The sequence below is a fragment of the Vombatus ursinus genome, unplaced genomic scaffold (assembly GCF_900497805.2).
Source record: "Vombatus ursinus unplaced genomic scaffold, bare-nosed wombat genome assembly UNPS02014792.1, whole genome shotgun sequence".
Lineage (NCBI taxonomy): Eukaryota > Metazoa > Chordata > Mammalia > Diprotodontia > Vombatidae > Vombatus > Vombatus ursinus.
In genome coordinates, this window is record NW_020954570.1 from 13,135,384 (window position 1) to 13,156,765 (window position 21,382).

General features: G+C 35.2%; 1 pseudogene; it reads right to left on the bottom strand.

Moving 5' to 3' along the window:
- LOC114048306 overlaps positions 1-11,803 on the bottom strand; it is a 45,812-nt pseudogene extending 34,009 nt beyond the window's left edge.
- Positions 11,804-21,382: the final 9,579 nt, after the last annotated feature.

Consider the following 21,382-nt stretch of genomic DNA (forward strand, 5'->3'; position numbering starts at 1 on the left):
CTCTTCATGACTCTCTTTAGGGTTTTCTTGGAAAATATACTAGAGTGGTTTGCCATTTCTTTCTCTTGCTCATTTTATAATGAGGAAATGAGGCAGCAAATAGGGTTAAATGACTTGCTCAGGGTCACACAGTTAGTGAGTGACTAAGGCCAGATTTGAACTCACAAAGATGAATCTTCCTGACTCTAGGCCCAGCACTGTATCCATTATGCCACCTAGGTGCATGTGTGTGTGTGTGTGTGTGTGTGTGTGTGTGTGTGTGTGTGTATTTTTTTTACTGCAGCTTTCAATTGACATGAAACCTATCTGGCATTTGCTGATGTGTCTATTATTCCTGGAGTTCTAATACCTAATCTTTTTTACAGGACCCAGACATAGATCTTAGTCATAGTTTTATCTAAAGATTTGGGTTTTTAGTTGGAGTGCAGATTCCTTTCATGTTTTTTTGAGATTAATATGCTGTAGGAAAGCTTCCAGTCCTTCAGGACATAGTTATATTTGAATGAAATATTAAAAATAGTTGCCAAACCATGCCCTTCTGGATCTATCTTTTTTCATATCCAATATCTAATGTCATCTGGCCTAGAAATTTTGTTATTGCAACACTTTAAGTGAGTCCCATATTTGAATAGGAGTAAATAGATCCTTGAATGGCTGGGTACCAGTTAATGTAAAATTGTGTGAATAGCGGCACTAGGTCCAGATACTTCCTTAAAATATTCAAATAATAATGGAATACTGTTGTGCTATAAGAAATAATAAGCAAGCAGATTTCAGAAAAACCTGGAAAGGGTTGCATGAACTGAAGCAAAGTGAAGTGAGCAGAACCAGGAAAACATTACCAGTATCATCAACATTGTGAGATAATGAACTATGATTGACTTAGCTCTTCTCAGCAACAAAATTATCTAAGACAATTTTAAAGGACTCATGATGGAAAATGTTATCCACATTCAGAGAAACATCTGATGGAGTCTGAATGGAGATTGAAGCATGCTATTTTCACTTTCTTTATTTTCACTTTTTTTGTGGTTCTTTTTTTTTGGCCTACTTCCTTTACCACATGACAAATATTGAATTATGTTTTACATGATTGAACATATATAACCTATATGTGATGCCATCTTAGAGAGGGGATGGTGAGAGTCTTCTACTTGTCTCTAATACTGATTTTTTTAAAGTTATGAACTTTCACATTTAAATCTCATTTATTTGGTTTTGCTCAGTAGGATTTATTCCTTCAACTCTCTCTTTTGAATTTTTCAGATTCACTATCATGGGCTATTCATTTCCTACACCATGCCTGCCTCCTCACTAGTTCTGTCCAATCCAGTTTTTTTAGTAGCCCAACTATTTTTGGGACATTTCAATAGGATAATATAATTATTTACCAAATATTTCTATACAGTCTTGCTACTTACTATTCCAGCTCTAAATCCTTGACAAACAGATAGCATTACTTTCACTCTTTCCACTATGGTATAGTGGACAGAGTAGTCAATCTGAATCAGAGGAAATGAATATGAATCCCCGCTGTCCTATTTACTACCTGAGTAACCTTGGGCAATGGACTCATGATGGAAATGAGAGTCAATGTACTTCAGAGCTCTGGTTGGTCTATTACCAGAGTGATTTTGGATTACCAATATCTAAGGAGTTGAGATGAGTGAATGAATTGGTTGATGGTCAGAATTTAAACCTGAAGGAATATGTACAAAAGATCAGGAAGCCAGAATGGAGAGAATATAACAAGTTCAACTCTCTAGAGTCAAGACATTTCTTGGAAGCTTAGGTCTCTATAGTCCACAGTCATGCATCTCCCAGGCAGCTAATGATGGTATCCATTGTGCTCCCAAATAAACCTCACTGTTTCCTGCTGAGGTGAGGCCCTTTACATGGATAACGCTTTCCTTATAGGCAAAAAAAAACCTGTACAGAAGCAAGATACAGTAGTAATAAGATCGTCAACCTGTCAGATGTATCAAAAGTTTCAATCTGTTAACAGCATAGTAACTGATAAACTCTTGGCTTCTCTAGCCAACAATTTCCTCTTTCAGATGTGAAAAGAAGCAAAGAAGGAAACTGTTGTTCTGAACTTCACATGACAAGCAAGAAAGGACTGGTTAGGCACACAGAATTGATGGAAAGCTAACACGATTTTTTTTTCATCTTGTAATATTTTTAAATGCAGGGGGAGAAATCACATGGCATTGCCAGACACAGACACAAGCCATTTAGAGAAGCTTATTTCAAAATGTTCAGAGAAGACAATCCCAGGGACCAGGACTCAAAGCTTGAATACAGATTAAGAGGATGGGATGTTATAAGCAGTGAAATTCTAAATATACAAATTGGAATAATCACAATGAGTAAGGAATGTAAGAAACAGCATATGGAGCTTCCTGGTTTAAACATACATATACAGAAAATACAGAAGAAAGGGAAATCACCAAAGACAAATACAAAAGAATACTATCAGGAAGACACATTAAAAATGAGCTATGGTTTATGAAAAATGCTAATGGCAGCATGAAGGGCTTTTTTAAAGTTATATTCAGAGGAAAAGGAACAAGGATGGAATAGATCAGCATTTCTAGTCAGCATTGACTGATGACAGAGTAAACAGAGAGCTATGTCAATTTTCCAATTTCTTTTCTGCAAAGGGAACAGTTTTCAAAATGACCAAATATAGTTAAGAGGGAATAGAAACCCAAGGTAAGTGCGTGAACAAAACTGTGAAAGCATTATTATTGGCAACATGGCAACATAATAGGGGTATATGAGATGAATATGGAAAAATAGAGGAAGGAAGAAGGGGAATGAGCATCATATAAATCTCACTTTTAGCTGAACTGGAGTATGGAGGGTTGAACACATGCACATACACATAAATAGAGTTTGGTGAGAAATAGATTAGACTCAATAAGAAAATAGGTAGGAACAGGGAAAAGGGAAAGGCAGGTTTAAAAGGAAGGGAAGGATTACTTTTCATCAAAACAAATTCCAATATTGGAGGATGGAGACCTTTCTAAGAATATTAGGGGTAAAACAAAAATTCCCACTATTATTTGATAGAGTTCCAGAAATGCTGGTTGTAGAAATGACAAAGAAATTGAGGGGATAAGTATGAGAAAGAAGCAAAAGTATAGTTCTTTGCAGAACATATAATGATCTAGCAAGAGAACCCTAAAGAGTCCATTTAAATTAATTGAAACAATGTATAACTTCAGGAAAGTTGTAGAATATAACTAAAAACACACAAATCAACAACATTTCTATATATTTAAAATCAAACTCAACAGAAAAAGCTATGCTCACTTTAATGACTTTTTTAACCACTACCTGAGCATCCTTGGTCCTAGAATTTAAGGGCATTAAAACAGTCACAGATAAAATATTGGTGCTTTTCCAACTTGAAAATTTCTACTTCCACATGGACTGCTGGCACTTGGACCTGTGGACTTCCTTCCATGAGAAATAGGAAGGCATCAGGAAGCCATTTTCCGCTTATAGTTTCATGTATATTTGAATGCCTGTTAGACTGTATCATTCCATGATAATTGAGATTGCTATCCATGTGCTCATTCTTACAAAATTCAACACCTGGGAGCTTTCATACCTAATTCAACAACCATATGAAAAAATGTCCCAGATGACCAATAATAAGAGAAACACATATTAAATTATGCAGGAAAGTTGCTAACCCATTTATTCCTTTTAACCCAGCTATCTCAATATCCAGGATTATGCTTTAAGATAGTCAACACAGTTAAGATATATATGTAAAATATAGACAAAATACAACATACAAAATAAAAACAATAAACTAATATACAATATACAATATAGATGATATACAAATATATGCAAAATATCTGCAGTAGCTCTTTTTGTGAAAGTAAAAAAAAAAAACTAAAACCTGAAACATTGAAGAGTATAGCCATTGATTGGGGAATGTCTGGACAAATTGTATGTGGTTCATCTCATAGATGCAAGTATGATGGATAAAAGGAACCAAAATAATTTCTTAATATTTGATAGATTAAAAATCCCCCAAACTCCATGTGGCCAAATAGTGGAAAGTAAGGAGAAATAAAATATAACAAACTATGTAAAGTGAATGATCCCATCCGTTGTTGTAACAACTATTTGTTGTTCTTGCATAAGAGACACTTACAGTCTCATCTAATTAGTTGCCTGAAGTTTTGTCTAAAAGGTCCTCTTTTACAATTATAGAAATATTGGTAACTTCCCCTTGTCTCCTGATCTTGAACAGGAAATGTCTTCTCATTCTGATAACAAACCCTGAAAACTGCAAGGTAAAAATTCTCTCAGAAGTAGTTACCCTCCCTCCTTTTCTCCTTTGAATAATTCCTTTCTCTAAACTTCCCTCTGCTATGAAATGTGTTACTTATCTATCCTAAGTTGCTACAAAATGATGCTGATTGACTATATAAAAGCTTTACTTACTCCATACCCCTAGGAAGTTGAAGCTGCTCAGCAGTTTCCTTAGCATGCTAATAAATCTGTTTTCAGTTTGGTGTCTTACTTTTGACCCACAGTCATTGATGGATAAATCTTTCTCAAGAGGTCTTGTTCCTCTTGTTCAAGGAAATTCCCCAACATAAGACATTCCAATACAGATATGACTAAAACAAACCTGTGTGATTTCTTCTACATGGCTTTAGGGTTATTTAGAGACCACACAACTTAGCAAGCCATTACAAACTGTTGAGAAACTAGGCAATTTGCTTATTTGCAAGATAGCTCTAGAAAGTAGTGAAGGCTAGTCATTCAGTCAATAAACATTTCAATCAAGAAGCATCTATTATGTACTTACAATGTGTCAGGCACTGCGCTAAGCACTGGAGATAAAATGAAAGTCTAATGGGAACAAAAAGGTCCCTGCCCCAAGAAGCTCACATTCCAATGGGGGAGATAACATGCCAAAAAGTGTACATGCAAATTGTATATAGTGTAAGTGGAAGGTAATCTCAGAGGGAAAGTGCCATAAAGATAATTTTCATCTTAACTACCTTTGTCCAATTACTGAAGGTCATTAATATAATGATACAATATAATGATATGATGAACAAAAGAAATGATGATCAATTAACTAAGTGGACTCTGAGAAGACATCACTTCCCAGAGAAAAGCTTTTTAAGCCAGATAATTATTCAGAAGGTAATATTTTAAGTGAAGAAGACACATGAGTAGTCAACTCAATAGCCTTGTCTCAGATTGAGGACTTTAGTTTAGACAATTGGGGAAGGTTGCACCTTTCCTGAATCATCTTTCCTGCCTAGAATTTAGGCTGTGGTGACCTTTAGAGAGACATTCCATAAAATGTGGAAATGCTGATAGCTAGTCTGGATTCTCAACAAGTTCAGGATTAGGAATATAGATGTGATAATAATGATGATCAGCCCAAACCATCAAACAACTCAGGTATGGTACAGAAGAATCAGGTCACAAAATAAACAGTCTTCTAGGAGCTATGTAATATAGAGGATATAATATTAACACAAATAAGAATGATATAAAATAGAATGTGTATAGATATAGAATAGAAATAAAGGCAAGAAAGAAGTGTAGACAAAGTGTTCTAAAAAATTGAGCAAGGAGAAACTCTTTATGAAGGAGATAGTCACTGAACTAAGATTTCAAGGAACAAAATAAGCCTTTCAATAGGCAAAAATATGGTGAAACTATATTCTCAACATGAGAGCTGGCCTGTATGAATGAACAGAGGTGGGACAATACAGTATGAGATGTGGAACTTAGTAGTTGAAAGAATATGTGAAGAATACTATGAAATAAGCCTAGAAAGCCAAATTGTGGAAGCCTTAAATGCCAGGCTAAGGTTTTTGTATTTTATCTTGGTTTTATAGTAAGGGAGTGATAGGGTCAGAACTTTGAAAATCAAGTTGAGGCTGTCTTTAGCTAAAACATTCCTATTAGATGAAAATATCATTATGACTAATAGCCAGCATTTTATTTTGGCTTCTTGATAGGTTTATTGTTTTCAAAACTTGCACCTTTAACTTTCAGCGCAAGAAGTTTTCTCAAGTAAATTTGTAAAAATGTACACATGCTTTGGCTATGATGGCACCATGCACCTCTCTGGAAATTCAAAGATAATGTACTAAATTTTCCATTTTAATCCAAATATTTAATATTATACATACATATAACCTTCTATCTGCTATATTTTTTAGTGTGACTGTGGATCAAAGGGCTAATTATGTGGTCTGTCCCCTCATTGATGGAGATAGATTACTTAGTGCCTTTCCCTCCATGAGGAATGTAACAGAGCAGGGAAGAAGAGAGATCCAGGGAAAAACAGATCTGCTTTCTCTAGTCTCTTCATGTTTTTCTGGCTTCTGACTTTGAGAGAGAATATCCATGAGTTCAACCTCCTTTCAGGTTTCAGAAGGGAGAGAAAGACTCAAGGAAGAAGCTGACATGAGAAGAGTTGGTAGTTTCTGTCATATATCTGTTTCTTCATCTGTAAAATAAAAGGGTTGAACTATATGGCCTCTGCGGCTGTGATGAATTATAGAGTGGCTGTAATACTGGCTGAAGGATCAGTCATGCACCTGCTGGCTTTAAAAAGCATGAGCAACCTCTGAGGATAGCTATCTCTGTCAATTGAGAAGACTGATAGCTCTAGAGGGAGAGAAAAATGCACTGTCTTTTCCCTTGTGCTTCTCCCAGAATACAGAAGAGTTGGGGCTGGGCATTGGCAATGAAATCTTACAGTCAAGGAACTCCCCCAATAGATATTGTGCCCAGCAGAGGGAAAGTTCAGTAATGGGGTCATGATGAGCTTTGGAGAGGATCACTCTCTCGAGTCCCAGAAGAGTAACCTACCTAACAGAAAGTGCACCCAGGTGTCAGCATGAGAAAATACCAATGCCAGAGGTGTGATTTGCTTTGGTGTGATATGTTCCCTACGTGAGTGCCTCTCCCATTGTGAACTCTATATGTATCCACTCTCCTTACTGACATTCTATGTATCTGTATGAGTGTGTGCCCTAAGTTTATGAGGGAGATATTTTGTTGCTGCTGTTCTGATAATGGTGTTTCAGGGAGTGTCTTTGCTTTGACCTAATTGTGTCATCAGGCTGACTACTGAAAGTAAACAGCTATTCGGACTCAATGGTTTTAGCAGTGTGGATGCACAAAGTACATCATATCATGGGGATCCAACCTATGCTTGCAAGTGGGTGAGGGTTAGTGCTGAGAGGGCCTTACATATGTTTTATATATGAGTTGTGGTAGGCAAAAATAAAACAGAACACAAAGCACCTAGAAAGATGATTTCTTTAAAAAAATATTTTATTTTTTCTAATCACATGTAAAAATAATTTTTAACATTTATTTTTTAAAATTTTGAGTTCCAAATTATCTCCCTCCTTTCCCTCTCCCTCATTGAGAAGGCAAGCAATTTGATATAGGCTACACATGTAGCAATCATGCAAAACATATTTCCATATTAGTCATGTTGTGAAAAAATATAGACCAAAAAAACCTTCCAAAAAAGAATAAAGTAAAAAATAGTATGGTTTGATCTGTATTCAGACTCCATCACTTCTTTCTCTGGATGTGGATAGCATTTTAGAAAGATAATTTATGCATTTTGAAAATTAGATATGAAGCATGGAAAGTATATTCAGATCAGCAAAACAAACTTTTGGAGAGAGACTATATAAAGAATGTACTTCAAGAAGTTTTTAATATCAAAACTTTGCCCGAATAACATATTGGTAAGGTTAAATGTGATTCAAAAATGTTTTCCTTTTTAAGCTTTCAAAATGAAGAAGCTCTGATAGAATGAAAAAAAAAAAAGCAATGAATGGACCCGAATCAAGAGAGACCTGGGTTCAGATTCTACACAGCTTACTAGCTGTGTGACCATGGGCAAGTTACTTTATTTCTTTTTACCTTAATTTCCTTATCTGTAAAGTAGGTGCAATGACATGAATTATACTTGCCTTACAGACTTGTTGTAAGTAAGGATCAAATGGGATGATGTCTGAAAAACAGACATCTTAACTATTAAAATGTCAGCTGTTGGTAATGAAAGAAGACCCGGAAACTAAGTGTCCTAGTAACTTAATAAGTGGCCTATATTCAGTAATATTGCCACCTAATAGTAATCCCATTTGTCTCTGAATATAGGCAAGTAGGGCATGAAGCCTTCATTTGAACAGTGACTGTTTATGCATTAATGCCGCAATATAACCCAATAGTGAATACACCAAGAAAAAAAACATAAAGGTTTTCAGAGAAATGCATTGGCAGCTTCCATATACCACGTGGGTACCTTATCAAGATGATGATGGTAAAAGACCAATCAACTTATTTTTAATGCCCACAATTCAATAGAAAGTGGATAGTAAGATTATCAGCATTTACTGAAGTAAATATAAAATATATAACATTTTTATTCATATCTCTTGGCAATATCCAAAAATGATTGTGTTGCCGAAACAGATCCAGGGAAAGAGTAAAATGTATATGGTGCTTTGTGATGTTCTGAAGTTCCACATGTAAATAATAAAAGAAAATATGGTAAGAAGTCTTGTACTGATCTGTTGCTAATGAACAACAGTATGCTGTTCAGAGAAAGTTATCTCCTTTAACTTTAGCAACAGGATACTGTGACAGCTGATGGTCAGGGTCTCTTGATATAAGCATAACAAGGAGAATAGGGGAGGTTTCAGAAAGTATTATTCAAGTATTATTGCCTTTAAGAAACAGTCATAACTCTACAAACCTTTGCTATAATCTGTGCCTAAGAACCCAAACATTATATTCCTCCTTAAAAATAGTATTCATTGTTGTTAAACAAAACCAATGACATATTGTAAACATTTTTGCTCACTATAATTGTGACTTTACTGGTACTTTACTTAAAATAGCTAAACTCCATTGGATTATTGCCAATCAGTTACAATTCTGTTGTTCCCTAAGAGATGAAAGCACCAAAAATCCTTTAAGGTATTCTTAGCAAGTATAAAAACTTTAACAGCTTATAAAAACTTGGTCTATTCACATAACAATTAAGTTCTGGTATATTATTCAGAGAAATAACATAAAACAGTTATCCAAATAAATTTCATGTAAATTTCAAGTTGGTTTCTTAAATAAGCTTTTCTTTTTATGGGCGAGAAGCAAAATAGTTCTCAATCCAAACATATAATTTATTATAAAAAATGGATAGGAGTCTCATATAATTTACAGCAAAATCTCTTCAAGTTCAAAACATCAGTTTAAAAGTTATTCTAAATTGATTTCTACTTCACTTTAATTTATAAAACTCCCAAGTATCAATTAGATTTTTTAATCAAATCCTATTTACCTTTTGGTTGATTCCCAATTCACATTTAACTTTTTTCTGTTTCATGAACCAGGAAAGAGTTAACATTTAAAAGGGGACCTTCAGCCCTTTTCCCCTCAGACTTCAGGAATACTCTGAGGGCTTAAAGAACTAAAAAAAAAAAATCACAAGAAAGACAGAGGTAGATTTGTTGGCAAAATATTTTCCTTCTAAGCTCTATGCACACAGCTGCATTCACACAGATTCTGAGAGACACATAAAGGCACAAAAAAAAATCCAAACAGACCAGCAGTCATGAGAAAGAGGCCACAGTATTCCCTGACTAGCAAGGCTTTTCAACTATCAACCTTTTGCACAAGCATGTTGCTATTCTCAGTCTGATCCTTGCTAGATATCTCCAGAAGCCTTGCTAACTCACACACACAAATAAACACAAGCACACTTAACACAAATAGCACTAACAAAGACAGACAAAAAACTGCAACTTTCTTTAAAATAATTTTGTGTGCACAAATTAAAGTCCCCCTTCTAAGTCATGTTCATATTATATGTATATGCATGTATATGTTTATATGTATATGTATGTATGTGTGTATATGTATATGTGTGTATATATGTATACACACACACACACACAATTTAGATTTAGATTCTCATTTACAGTTTTCTGGATACCAAAGAAAGAATGTGTCCCATTGGGGGTTTTGATGAAGGACCCTGCTTTGTCTAGAAATGATTTGAATTTGTTGCAATCAAAAGAACCCAGCTGTGGCTGGCAATGATGGGCATCAGACTTTGTTAAATTCTTCTAATTATCCAAGTACTTGCAAGTAATCAGTCCATAATTTGAAAATATGTCCCCTTACTGTCAGAGTGTCAGGAGCAACCTGCGCTCCCTAAAAGACTCGGAGACACAGTGTAAGAAAGACACGGGTCAGGCAGGATGCAAGCAAGCAATCCGTTTAATGATCTGAGGGTCAGAGTTCATATAGCAAAAAATCACATACGTGTGAGAACAAGATATTTTCTTAGTTCCCTTTGGCCTCTGGTTTTCCCAGGCTCCGTGCCTCACTTTATCTGCAAGAACATCAGTTCTCAGGGTCATGGAGAGCCAGTAACAGATGTTTTATGAGCACATTCTCATGAGAACAGGCTTCACTTAAGTTCTGGCCTGGACTTAGGAATGCACTCCATCATAGCCCTCAACATCTCCTCCTTTCTTTTATTGTTAATTCAGATAATGGAGTTGGGTTTGAATATCCTTGCCATGGTCTAATAAGCACCGGAAAGTTAATGGAACAATGCATAAAGCCAATAGTAATATGATAGCCAAGGGAACTAAAGAAATTAGCCAATGTTCTAGTGATTTTACAGGATTAACATTCTTTATCCAGTTCCAAATGTCATCAGCCATATTTTTTGGATTTAAATCTTTCTTCGAAATCTGATCAATATCATGTGCTATTTTATTCAAATCATCAATATCTACGGTTATGGAGCTATTTGTACATATACCGTTTAAATGATTTCTGATTTTCTTCCAGTTGTATTGAGTATCATTATAATACATGGGCATAACACAATAAAAGGTAAATCTATAATCACATTTCATAAGCATACGGGTTCTAATTACATCCACTTCATGTCCAATGTCAATAACTGTGTCTCTAAGTTCAGTAAGCATATGATAAAATTCAGTATTAATTCTATTTTGCTTTTGTAATGCCAAACTTACATTCTTTGCTAAATCTTCAATATATTGGCTTTCTACTATCTGGTTTTGAACAGTGGATACAGACATTGCTATAGATACAGAAGAAGCAAGTGCAGAAACAAGCATTCTATCCCTAACACAACACAACTAATACATCGTTTTGGTCTCAGTTTTACAGTAAGATGGTGAAATGTTTCATCAGCTGCGGAAGCATACCATCTGGAAGAATTAACAGGTGTTAAAGCAAATCTGGGTCTGGTGATTATAAAAACAATGTGACCTTTCACTTTTTCCCCAATACACTCATTAACAGCACAATTCTTACAGATAATATTCCAACTGTCATCAATTTTTGTTATGTTAACATTTTCATTTGTTCCATACATAAAGGTGTAGCTATTTCCTAAACAAGCATGCATATCTTTTGAATTTGACCAATAGGACCGTGTTGCTTCTGACTGATACTGGTCTGTAAGATTAACAAAGTCTAATGAGGCCATAGCTTTCCATATTTGATTGTCAGCTTCCCCTTCACAAGGGTTTCCACTCTGGCGCCACCCATCCTCCCTATGAATGTGGTTCCTCACTTTTGCCAGTCCAGCTTTGAAGGTGTAAGTCCTTTCGTTCATAGACCTCTTGGTATGCTGTTTGACAGGATATAAAAGTCGGAAGGGGATGCTGACAAGTGTCCCAACGAGTGTTATTATGACATAAAGGTTACAAACTTCGGTGAACAGTCCCATTGTTATTCCGAGTACCTTTTATACCCTTAAGTGTTAGCTTGTACATCTCATTCCCTGTTATGCCTACTCCTCCTTTTCTAACCATGCTGATCTAGTAATCAATTCCAATTGTACACATGAACTAAAATTAATGGTGCTAAAACACATTGGTACCCTTCCTGCCAACCCAGTAAAATTAAACCTTATCATTGTAGACGGGCCTGATGAATTTTTTCTAGGAATATCATGTTGTTTTCCAAAATATATAGAACCATTCCCAACCATTACTACCTCCGGCATTTTCACTCCCCAGGTCATTATTCTAACCCATGGAGGATTCTCTATAAAAGACAACCATTGTTGTGATTCCTCCTCTATTGGTGTTGTAGCTGCAAGTTGAAGTGTCCCTAAAAGAAATGTAATCATGGTTATACTTTTATCAACTTGTTTATGAGGGCGTTTCTTTCTGGGTGGCCTCAGCTCCTGTATTTTCATCTTCTTGGTTGCTCTGCAAAGGTCGTATGTTTCGTTCTGGGATCCAGATTGCCTCTTTTTCATTTCCCATAGAAATACAATCATTCCCTCACCCCCACGTTAATAGTTTTGCAGGTCCCTTCCATGTCCCTGTTTTTGGATCCTTCCACAATACTGTTCCCAATTTTTGATCTGTTAAGTGTATCTTCTCTTGTTTGAATTGTTTTTGTGCAGGTGTTAATCCTTCTCTATCAATCATCAAAAAATTGATAGTATATAAGACCAAATCTATTCTATGTCTTATTCTCTTACCCTCAATTTCCCCTTTCTTTTGTTTTTGAAGAAGAGTTTTAATATCACGATGACACTGTTCAACAATAGCTTGGCCCATAGGATTATATAGTATACCTGTTTTATGGTCAATTCTGTAGGTGTTGCAAAACTGCTTAAAATTAAGACTAGTATACGCAGGGCCATTGTCAGTTCTGAGAATTCCAGGAATCCCCAATATTGCAAAACAATGAAAAAGATGGTCAATAACAAATTTTGTGGATTTTCCTGTCAATGGAGAAGCCATGGTAAATCCAGAATATGTATCAACTGTAACATGTAAGTATTTGATCTTACCAAATTCAGGCACATGTGTTGCATCCATTTGCCAGATTTCTAAAGGTTTAATACCCCGGGAATTTATAGCACTAGACATAGGAGGATGTAAATAGGAAACACATTGTTGACATGATTTTACTATAGTCCTAGCTTGTTCTTTTGTTATGCGAAATTGTTTTTTCAACATTGGAGGTGACTGGTGAAATTGTGCATGAGAATTTTGTGCTTCCATGAAGGTAAGAGTTAACAAGTGGTCAGCTATGGCATTCCCTTCAGCTATTGGTGCTGGTAAACAAGAATGTGAAGGGACATGCATAATAAATATCTGTCCTTGTCTTTCTCTGATTATGTTCTGTGATGTTAAAAATAATTGGGTTATTTCATTACCTTGGTTTTTAATCTGAGGGATGCCCCATTAATAGGTGTTGTTCTTATTTTGGTAGTAATAATCCATTGATATTTTTCCATGAATTGAAACATTTTATTGGTAACTGAATTATCATATTTACCTTGATATACGCTTAACAAAATCTGCCAATCCTCACTTTGTGAAATCAAAGTGTTTAACTGTTTGTAAGTATAGGGCATATGCAATGTTTGGGGTAATTGTCCTGTAAGTTGTATTCCCCTATTGATAGTTTTTAGAGCAAGTTGACCGACAAATTGGGGATAGGTAGAGAGGGAGTTTTTCGGTTGAGCTGAAAGAAAGGTCCATTCTAATATGTCACGTTTTTGATGAATACACCCTAGAAGGATGATGGGAGTGGGTAATAGAGTAACTTCATATCCAGTTAAAGGATTCCAACTTTGTATGGATTTTTGCTGTATCATATTTTCAATGTGTTCTAATTGTTGTCGAGCTTGTGGGTCAGCCATCGTGGAGAATTGAGATTAGAATCACCACGGAGTATGTTAAACAATTCACTCAGCTGATGGGTAGGTATCCCTAAGATTGGTCTAAGCCAATTAATATCCCCTAACAGTTTTTGAAAATCATGTAAGGTGGTTAAATTATATTTTCTTATTTCCATTTTTTGCGGTTTAATATTTTCTTCATCAAATATATATCTAAGATATGAATAAGGAGGTCTCCTCTGGACCTTTTCTAGGGCTATAACTAATCTGTGTTTATTTAATTGAGTTATTGTTTTATCTAATATTTGTTGTAATATTTCTCTTTCTGGAAATGCACATAAAATGTCCATATAGTGTATAATGTAAGCTTGAGGAAATGCTTTTCTTATTGGTTGCAGAACTTTATCCACAAATTTTTGACATAGAGTAGGACTATTTTTCATTCCCTGTGGTAACACTTTCCATTGATATCTGACATATGGTGTATTTAGGTTTATTGATGGTATTGAAAAGGCAAAATATTTACAATCTTTGTCTTGTAGCTCAATTGTATAAAAACAATCTTGCAGATCTATGATGCATAAAGGCCAGTGTCTAGGAATCATAGCTGGTGAGGGTAAGCCAGGTTGTAAAGCCCCCATGGGTTCCATGGCATCATTTATTTTTCTAAGGTCAGTTGACATATGCCATTTTCCTGACTTCTTTTTGATAACAAAAATAGGAGAATTCCATGGGCTAGTAGATGGTTCTATATGGCCTTTGTCTAATTGTTCTTTTATTATTTCTTTTAATGCCATCAACTTTTCTTGATTGAGTGGCCACTGCTCGACCCATATTGGGTTATTGTTTTTCCATTAATGATCAAGGTAAGGGAGTTGCAATTCAGGACACTGCACACCACTGATGTACTGGAGTGCCTGAGAAGGGTAGAGGGGCAGGGTTTAAATATATTTCAGTAGGGAGGGAATCTCATGGAATGCACAGCCTCATGAAGCTGTTACATAAGTTGTTTTGCATAATAAAACTCCATAGAGAAGCCGGGGAGGCTCCAGGCCTGGTGACATCTAGTAAGAACAGAGGGCTCCAGGTACAGAATCAGGGAGTTTCCAGAGATATCACAGGACTGACTCCAACTGTTTCAAATCTGCTCCAACCATGGGGTCAGGGTAAGGTCGCTCTTCTGATGACTTCATTCAACACTATTAACATATCTAATTTGTACTATACACTAGACTGTTGATATGGAAATGTCCAAAGATTCATTCATTCATTTATAGGTACTGCTGCTAATCATACTTATTAACACAGAGAGACATTTTAAGAACCAATTGTATTATATATTCAGAACATAGTCTTGAGGTATCTATAAAAACAGTCCCTAAGGATCAGATAGTTTTCACAAAACTTACATAGTTTCTAGTTGTCATTATTTAAAAAAAATACAGTTGTAATTTAAGGCTACCAAAATGGAAAGGGAAAGATTTACATTTCAAAGATAAACTTGTAAAATTTGTAGCAGGCTAATGGAGAAGAAGGAGGCTAATATGTCAAAGAGAACAGAAGGGAAAAAATTATATCAGGTCAAGCTATAAAATGATTAACAAATCCTGAGAGGAGTTACTCTAGAATTAACAATTAGCAAATCATTATCACAAAACTGAGCCTTTGAACAGTTAAAGAATCTTTTTTATTTTGCTAAAAATTTGCCTTTTCCCATCTAAGGTACCCTACCTGAACTTAATCAAAACCACTTTGCAAGGCTGCCTTACATGAACTTATCCAAATTCTGTGTCATATAACTCAGAAGGAGAGACTATATGTGAAACACATATGTCCATCACCTACTGATGGTGTATGTAACACTCTTGAGTGAATCTATAAATTGAAATTTCTGTCTGCCTGCAGCCTGTGATGACTTATTTGAGCAGTGACTAGCAAGAACCCTGAAAAATCTTGCAATAACCCATAACCAGTTAATTATCGTAGTTAAATTATTGGATATCTCAGCTAAATTCCCTACTATAAGGAAAGTCTCAGCCAATTATATGATTTTACTTACAAAAAAAAATGGCTACACTGGAGCCAAATAGAAAGGAAATTAAAAACTCTTATGACCCTGTAATAAATTACTTTTTTTTCCCAAAATGGTAATGAGGTATATTTTACAAAATTCTGCATCACTCAACAGAACCTCCACAGAGAGTTTTAGGAACATTTCCAGGTTAAAATAAACACTAAAGGCAGCCTTGAAGAGTAAAAGAAGTTGGGGGCAGGGGAGGTGGGGCAGGATTACATATAGTGTAGAAGGGAGGAAACAGTGCTTCAGTGAGGTTTCTGACAGTGGGGGCAGGTTGAAGGCTAATAATAAATTGTATGCATATGAATTCATCAGGGATTTTCCCTCTCTTTCTTACTGGCTGCCTATCTAAATCATTGTCTGCATACCAGTTACTGCTGAGCCCAGGCGATCACTCTAATTCATCAAATCCAAGGGAAGGTTCTATAGCCCTGGACCTTTCTTCAAGATGCAAAATTTCTTTTCTCCTACCTTTTTAGGCCTGTAAAACTACAGCTTCCCCCCTCCCCACACCCCCACCATACGAACACTCTGTGATTCAGCATTTCCTCTTGTTCTGAATGAGACACAGCTTATAAAAAATTGCAAAATATTCATCACATTGGAGAGAAGGAGGAGGAGTTGGAGAAGGAAGAGGAGGAGGATGTGCCAGTGAAAGATATTTAGTTCTGATTTGCTTTACATAATGCTTCCCCACCCCCACCAAATTACATGCGATTTGTCCCAGACCAAATCATTAATGGCAGAAGAATTAATTCCTTAGTACACCAAGCAAATCTAGAGATGATGGGTTACCTTTCCTCAACTAAAATGAAAATGCTTCTGTTTCTTATTTTTATCATTATGCATTTATTTGGCATCTTCTGACTGGCAAACAAAGGGGCTTTAATAAAGACTTAGAAAATCAACACTAATCTTGCTTTTCTGCCAATCATACACACACATATGTATAATGAATTAAAAAGTCAACTATCAAGCAAACTGCAAGAATTCTCCTTTTGGGGACAGGAGGGTGAGGAAGCCATTTTAAAGTAATTTTCTAGAAATCTGTTTATCTGAATTTCTTTAAAAGCAGATTTATAAATTTATTGGAAATCAGAGGTTATTTCTGCCCATCATGTTGTTATGGTATGTTATTTCCCATCAAGTCCATGTGGCAGGTTACAACTGCTGAATAAATCTACCACAATGCAGAAATTATAGAGGTAAAAACCTAGGTTTTATTATGCTTAAGCACATATTCAGAAGGAAAAGAATAACTCTGAATTCAGATTGGAGTTTGTGGCAAACCTCTATAGAGAAAACAATATCAGAGGGGCAGAGAAATAATTTTAATTAAATAATTACAATTCCATTTGGTTTATCCTGTTAGTAGCAAGGCTCCGTGGAGGGGAAGTTGGGTGCCCATTGGGATAAGGGATGCAGAGGAAATTTCCTGGACTTCTGTGCAGATCACCAATGCTAGAGGAACCCCTAAGAAAATTTTAGTGTGCACTGTGTGGATTTTTTGGGTAGAGCCCAGTTGGATGGCCTTATGCATTGAGGGAATCATTGGAAGAATTTCTATCCTGGACCATTTTCTCATTTGAGAATGGAATTACTCCAAGTTGACCCAAGTCCCAAATCACCAGGGAGAGAATTCCATATAGTTTGGACAGCTGAGTGTGGGCAAGATTTCTGTTCCAGATAGAAGCTGCTTTTCTTTATTTTAGCTCTTTCTTTTGCTTGTGGGTTGAGAAAGGCCCTGTAAGGCTAAAGCTAAATAAGCAGAAATATTTGGTGAATTATGGAAAATGCTTCTTACTTTCCTAAATCCATAAAACTTTATATTTGAAGATAGTTCTGATTTTTATCTGTACATGTGGGATTATATATGATCGTGGAACACTGAGACACTATTGAAACTTTACTATATGGCACTGGGGAAGCAAATTAAAGTGTTGAGGTCTAGAGGTGCTGGGAACCCCAAAATTCATGGGCAAAAGAGCCAGGTCCTACCTTAAATGAATTTGGCTGAAGCCTTCTTTCAGTCAGACATAAGATTTATTAAAACACTGATTGAGGTGGGCAAGATTTTAAGACTCTGTGCATTTGTGGCACTTGTGTTGATAAAAGGACCAGATTCTTAAGGAATCTGAGCCCTTTAATGGAGGCAAGATTTTATACAGAAGACTGTGGGAAGATCTGGATGTGATCTAGGAGTGGTCAAGTAGTCTGGGAAACTGAGTATAATCCTTCAGGGGGAAAAATACATGTTCAGTGAAACAGAGGACTTTAAAGCATTGCTGATGAAAAGACCAGAACTGAATAGAAAATGTGACTTTCAAATACAAGACTCAAGAGAAGTATAAACAGGAATGAGAAATGAAGAAATCAATAAGGTTAAACTGTTTACATTCCTAAATGGGAAGATGATCATTGTAACTCCTAAGAACTTTATCCTTATTACAGCTGTTAGAAGGAATATATATAGACAGAGGGCATGGGTGTGAGTTGACTAGGATAAGATGATTTCCAAGAAAATAAAATTAGGGTTGTGAAAGAGGGATGCACTGGGAGAAGTGGAAGAGAAAGGTAGAATCAGGTAAATTATCTCAAAGAGACATGAAAGAGCTTTTACAATGGAGGGGAAGTTGGGGGTGTTGTCAGACAACACTTGAACCTTATTCTCATCAGAATTGGCTCAAAGAGGGAATAACATACACACTCTGTTGGGTATAGAAGTCTATCTTACCCTATAGGGATGGGGATAAGAGAATGAGGGGTGAAAGAGGAGAAGGCAGATTGGGGGAGAAGCAAAACACTTTTGTGAAAGGACAGGGTGAAAGGAGAGAGAGAGAAAGATGAACTGATAACTGAATGGGATGGACTCACACACAAAATGGAAGCAAATAGCAGAGTAGATTTTAAAAAAAAAAACAGTATCCTAATTATGTTGTTTACAAGAAACACACTTGAAGCAGAGAAACACACAGAGAAAAGGTAAGGGGCTGGCGGAAAATCTATTATGCTTTACTTGAAGTAAAAAAAAAAAGCGGGGGTAGCAATCATGATCTCAGACAAGGCAAAAGCAAAAACATCTAATTAAAAGAGATAAGGCAGGAAACTACATCCTGCCAAAAGGTACCATAGACAATGAAATAATATCAATACTAAACACATGCACCAAATGGTATAGATCCACATTCTAAAAGGAAAATTTAAATGAGTTACAAAAGGAAATAGACAGCAAAACTATACTAGAAACTATACTAGAAAAGGACCTCAACTTTCCTCTATAAGACCTATAGAAATCTAAAACAAATAAACCAGAAAAAAGTTAAGGAGATGAACAAAACTTTAGGAAAGTTAGCTATGAAAGACATCTGAAGAAATCTGAATAGGAATAGAAAGGAACATACCTTTTTCTCAGCGATACATGGTACCTACACAAAAATTGACCACTTATAAGGGAATAGAAACCCGACAAGCAAGGGCAGAAAAATAGACATATTAAATGTGTCCTTTTTAGACCCTAATGAAATAAAAATTACATTCAATAAAGGGCCATGGAAACATAAATAAAAATTAATTGGAAAAGAAATAATCTAATCCTAAAGAATGAGTGGGTCAAAGAACAAATCATAGAAACAATAATTTCATTAAAGAGAATGACAACAACGAGACAATATAACCAGACTTACAGGTTGCAATTAAAGTAGTAGTTAGGGAAAATTTTATACCTCTAAATATACCTCTAAATTTTATATCTCTCAATGTGTACACCAATACAATAGACAAAGAACAAATCAATAAATCGGGCATGAATCTAAAAAAAAAACTAAAAAAAAATTAAAACTCCCCAATAAACACCAAATTGAGAATCCTGAAAATCAAAGGAAAGAATAAAATTGAAAGTAAGAAAATCATTCAACTAATAAATAAAAGTAAGAGCTGGTTTTATGAAGAAAAAAATAAAATAGATAAACCAGTGATTAATTTAATTAAAAAAAGAAAAGAAAATTAGCAGTATCAAAAATGAAAAGGGCTAATTCACCACTAATGAAGATAAAATTAAAGCAACTATTAGGAGCTGCTTTGCCTAACTATATGCCAATAAATCTAACAGCCTAAGTTAAATGGATGAATATTTACAAGCCCAGATGAACAGAAGAGGAGATAGAATATTTAAATAACTCCATCTTAGAAAAAGAAATTGAACAAGCCATCAATGAAAAAATCCCCATGGCCAAATGGATTCACAAATGAATTCTAGCAAACATTTAAAGAACAATTAATTCCAATACTATATAAAATATTTGGGAAAATAGGCAAAGAAGAAAAATAGGCAAATTCTTTTTATGACACAAATATGGTGCTAATACCTAAACCACTAAGAGCAAAAAGAAGAACTAAAGACCAATTTCTTTAATGAATATTGATGCAAGAATTTTAAATAAAATACTGACAAGACTACAGCAATATATCCCCTATGACCACGTGGGATTTATACCAGGAATACAAGGCTGCTTCAATCATCGAACACTATCATCAAAATTGACCATATCAGTTAACAAAAACAACAGAAATCATATAATTATCTTAATAGTTGGAGAAAAAGCTTTTGATAAAATATAACACTCATTCCTATTAAAAACATTAGGAAGCATAGGAATAAATGGAACCTTCCTTAAAATAAGTAGTATCTATCTAAAACCATCAGCAATCACTATCTGTAACAAGGATAAGCTATTAGCCTTCCCTATAAGAAATGCTAGCTATAGCAAGGAGACGAGAAAAACAAACTGAAGGAATAAAAAAGGCAGTGAAGAAACAAAACTATCATTCTTTGTAGCTGATATAATGGTATACCTAGCGAATTCTAGAGAATCAACTAAAAAACTAGTTGAAATAAAAATTTTAACAAAGTTGCAGGATACAAATTAAACCCATATAAATCATCAACATTTTTCTAGATTGCCAACAAAGCCCAGCTGCAAGAGATAGAAAGAGAAATTCCATTTAAAGTAACTGTAGACAATATAAAATATTTTGGAATCTACCTGCCTAGACAAACCCAGGAACTATATCAACATAATTACAAAACACTTTTAAAAAAATAAGGTCAAATGTAAACAATTGGAAAAATATTAATTGCTCATTGGTAGGCTAAGCTAATATGTGATAATTCTACCTAAATTAATTTACTTGTTCAGTGCCATACTAATCAAACTACCAAAAATTATTTTGTAGAGCTAGAAAAAATAATAACAAAATTCATCTGGAAGGAACAAAAGATTAAGAATATTATGGGAATCAATGAAAAAAAATGTGAAGGAAGATAGCCTAGTCATACCAGGTCTCAAACTATATTATAAAGTAGTAATCAACAAAACTATTTGTTACTGGCTAAGAAATAGTGGTAGATCAATGGAATAGATTAGATGTTTAATACACAGTAGTAAATGACCATAGTAATCTAGTGTTTGATAAATACAAAGACCCAAGATTTTGGGAAAAGAACTCATTATTTGACAAAAACTTCTGAGATTATTAGAAGGCAATTTGGCAGAAACTAGATATGGACTAACATTACACACCAGATA